The following is a 4,553-nucleotide window of genomic DNA, read 5'->3' as shown; positions in this document are numbered from 1 at the left end:
TTCTGGGTCTGGCAAAGATAAGGCGGGGGCCTGGAGGAGAGCTTCTTTTAGTTTGTCAAAAGCCTCTTGTTGTTCTTGCGTCCATTGCCAGCCCTGCCCTTCTTTGGTCGCCTCATATAGTGGTCGGGCTATTTCTGCATACCCTGGAATCCAGAGCTTGCAGAACCCGGCTGAGCCAAGAAATTCCCTCACTCCCCAGGGTGAGAAAGGGACAGGGATAGTCAGAATAGTTCGTTTTATGGCCGGCGTTAGCCACCTGGCTCTGTTAGATATTTTGTACTCCAGGTAGATCACTGACTTTTGACAGATGTGGGCTTTCTTGGCTCTGGCTCAATATCCCAGTTTGCCCAGTTCAGCCACCAAGTTCCCTGTGGCTTCTTTGCACTCCTCACGGGTTTCTCTGGCCAGCAACAACTCATCTACATACTGCAACAATGTCACGTGGGGGTGGCTCCTGCAAAAGGGCTCCAGGTCCTGGCTTAGGGCTTCGTTGAATAAAGTGGGAGAGTTTTTGAAACCTTGTGGCAGTCTAGTCCAGGTAAGCTGCCCGTTTCTTCCTCCCCCTGGTTCCTGCCACTCAAAGGCAAACAAAGGCTGACTAACTTCAGAAAGGGGGATACTGAAGAAGGCATATTTCAGGTCCAGAGTAGTATACCACACTTGTGAGGGTGGCAGGTGGCTGAGCAAGGTGTAAGGGTTGGGCACTGAGGGGTGGATGTCCTCAATCCTTTCATTAACCTTTCACAAGTCTTGCACCGGTTGGTAGTCTCTGCCACCAAGCTTCCTTACTGGAAGCAGGGATGTATTCTATGCAGATTGGCAGGATTTAAGGACTCCAGCCTCTAACAGTCTGTGGATATGGGGTGCTATCCCTTTCTTAGCCTCTTCCGGTATTGGATACTGCCGGACTCGGATGGGCAGGGCCACAGCTTTGAGCTGAACAACAACTTGGGGCAGATGTTTGGCGAGACCAATTCTTCTGGTTTCGGCCCATGCAGAAGGGAACTTCTGCAACCAAGAGTCTATGTCTCCCTGGCCCCCCTTTTCTTGATCTGCCTGAAACAGGCCATGCTCGTCGGCTAGGGATAGGGTTAGCACATGCACCGGTTGTAGGGACTGCCCTTCTTTGTCCATGATCTTTATCCCTTCAGGTTCAAAATGAATGCACACCCCGACCTTGGTCAATAAGTCTCTGCCTAGTAAAGGTGCGGGGCTTTTGGGTACAACCACGAATGAGTGAGAGACCTGATGTCTTCCTAGGTCTACTTTTGTATTAGTACTCCAGGCACATTTCCTGGACCCTGTAACTCCCTGGAGTACACTGGTGTGTCCTGGGTTTAGGGGACCATGGGCTTGGTTGAGAACTGAATACTGTGCCCCTGTATTTACCATGAACCTAATAGTAGTCCCCTCCACACACACGATTACCCAGGACTCGGGGAGGGGTGCAAGTCCCATCCCCATCAATTCTCCTCTCCTAGGTGTAGGGTTTTAACGGGGTTCCCTCCTCCTTGTTCCTTCCTTTTGGGGCACTCTCTTTTCCAGTGCCCATATCCCTTACACAGGGCGCACTGATCTCGTCTTAGCTGGGATGGGCGGGGTCCCTTTCTTCGAGGAGATCTAGGGCTCCCCTTTACTCCAGCTAAGAATATCCTAGCCATCTCCTCTCTCTGCTTCTTGTTCTCCCTCTTCTGAAATTCTCTGTCTTCCTTCCTATTTTTCTCCTGCACTTCCCATTTCTCTTTCTTCAGCCTTTCTTCCCTATCTTCCGGAGTCTCTCTAGCATTGAAGACTTTCTCCGCTTGCTGCAGCATTTCTCTAATAGAGATCTCTCTTAAGTCATCCCGCTTGTGGAGTTTCCTCCGGATATCGGGGACTGCCTGGTTGATGAATGAGAGGACTACAGCTGATCTGTGTTCCTCTGCCTCTGGGTTTATGGGGGTATATTGCTTGTAAGCATCAAACAGCCTCTCCAGATATGCGGCCAGGCTTTCCTTTTTCTCTCTGAACAATAGTTTTTACCTTAGCTAGGTTAGTGGGCCGCCTGGCGGCCGCCTGGATATCACTTATCAGAGTCTGGCGGTAGACCCTGAGACGCTCCCTACCTTCTGCAGTCCCGAAGTCCCAGTTTGGGCGTGTAAGTGGAAACGCCTCATCAATGATGGGCTGGAGGGAAGTAGGTCTTCCATTTTCTCCAAGGACATTTTTCCTGGCTTCATTGAGGATGCGCTCTCGCTCTTCCATTGTGAAGAGGGTGTGGAGCAACTGCTGGCAGTCGTCCCAAGTGGGACAATGGGTGAACATAATGGACTCTACCAGACCTATAAGACACTTGGGGTCTTCCGAGAAGGGAGGGTTCTGAGTCCTCCAATTATAAAGGTCACTAGATGAAAAGGGCCAATACTGATATTGCTCTGCTCCGCCCGGACCGCCTGCACCGATGGCAGGCACGGGCAGAACCGGCACTGCTTCTTCTGAGATGGAGGAGGGGGCCTCCCCTTCTTGCTCCCTTGCCCCTCAAGGCCTCAACTGCATTCCTCCCGCTCTACCTGGCGCCCAGCGTGGAGCCAGGGCGGGAGAGCGTGAGGAAGCTCTTTCCGGCCTCCTGCCTTCTCCTGCTGAAGAGTCTGGGGAAGCTGTGGCCGCCAGATCCCTGCTGGGCTCTCCAACCTCATTCTCTACCCCTCTGGCAGCTTCATCCCCTTCTCCTGCATACGGGGGTGGCCGCTCAATCAGCAGAGGGGTGTAGAGGGGGGAACTGTCAGGGAGAACAGGTGGCTCACTTGGGCGCACAGGGTTTCTGGCCCTATGATCAGGGGGTTTTAGATCTTCCTGGGCAACTAAGACGGAGGTTTTTAGTGGGTCAGTGTGAAATTTCCCCACCAAAAAAGGCTTCAGCCAGGAAGGGGGATTCGTGGCCAAATTTTCCCAGACAAGAATATAGGGAAGCTGGTCAGGGTGGCCCTCAGGGTCTGGCCGGGAGATGACGGCTTTGACCTTGCCAATAAGGTCCAGGGAAAGCGACCCCTGGGTTGGCCAGCCTACTCCAAAGGAGGGCCACTCGGCTGAACACATGTATCAAGCTTACTTTTCTTGATTCTAAGACTCATGTTTAGGGCCTGTTCCTTGACCTTTGGAAAGTGGGAAAGGATCAGACCTTTAGGAGTAGCCTGAGTCTGGCCCATGGTAAATAATGCAAGGAAGACAAAAGGCGAAAAGTAGAAGTGCCACTTTAAACAAGATGATGACTGGTATATGTGCTTGTGGACGGGTGCCTGTCGTTGCACAGTTTTCTTCTGTGGGGGATGCGAATTTATCTGGGATTCATGGCTGTGACCCCCTTATACTGTCACGGGAGTCTTCCAGCGTCGGGCACCCTAATGGCTCTTAATTGCCCGACCCGTGCCCGCAGGGGAATGATTTAGTGGCAGAAAGGAGGAATGGAAAGAACAGGAACAGGAGAGCCTAGACTAAGAAAAACTTAAAGGGAAAAGCGCAAAAAGAAATATAAACCAATACACAATAAAACAATCAACAATAACACCAAACACGCACAGTACATTTGATCGCACTCGCTCGGACCGCTCCTTCTCTCACTCTGGTGCGCACCACTCTCACCACTTTCAGGATCCTCAAAAACTCTCGTGATTCTCCCAAAAGGCGTCTACTCGGACTGCCGCAGGGTGACGAGCTTGATCCTTTTCTCCTCGGGCGCCAGGTTCCTGCCGCTCGGACTTCCCTTACTAAGGTTGAATCACTCGGACCTTAGGGCCAGGATTGGTTACCTGGGCTTCACCCAGGGTCACTAACCTGGGGGCCGGGACTACCAACCCGGACTTCCTTACTCGGGATCACTAACCCTAGACCAGACACAGGGTGGCGACTCCCGCTTTATACTGGATTTATGCAGACACCAGGGGGCGAACCTCGAATTACACTGCCCCGTCCGGACAATCAGACCTTGCCTCCAGCCGTCCCATGTTCTCCGGGAAGTCGCTCGGATCCCGGACGAGCCCCCAAAATGTTAGGGTATGGGACTCCGGGGCTTCCCAGAGAACAAACCACACAGGCACGGAGATGTAAATCCAAGCAAAATCTTTATTCAGCTAGCTAGCTGGGGCCGACAGCACCTCCCCTGACACGCAGGTCGAGTCCGAGCTGTCAACCCCCAAGCAACTTTAGGTATAGATTATATAGGATTTTCACAGTCGTTGCACCAAAGCCCACACATTACCACAACCAATGAATTTAAAACACATTCCATACTTTAACCAATAAAGTTGAAACGGGGACCCGCTGCTTGCCTGACCTTTGCACAAGCATTCCTTAATGTCTTATCACGAGTTTTGTCCCCCTTAGGGTTGCCCACTCCTAGTTATCTAGCTTAGGGCAGGGGTCAGGGATGTTTGCCTCGAGTATTTTCTATGGAAGCTCGGTGGCTCTTGCTCTAGGGTGTTTCCTGCATTCCTTTACACCAGCTGTAGGAAAGATCCCACCTAACCTTTCCAGTCCAGATATATCCTGGAATGCTTTTGTAATTACCCATTGATATG

The sequence above is a fragment of the Manis pentadactyla genome, chromosome 12 (assembly GCF_030020395.1).
Source record: "Manis pentadactyla isolate mManPen7 chromosome 12, mManPen7.hap1, whole genome shotgun sequence".
Classification (NCBI taxonomy): Eukaryota; Metazoa; Chordata; class Mammalia; order Pholidota; family Manidae; genus Manis; species Manis pentadactyla.
Note: the sequence above shows the minus strand (reverse complement) of the source record.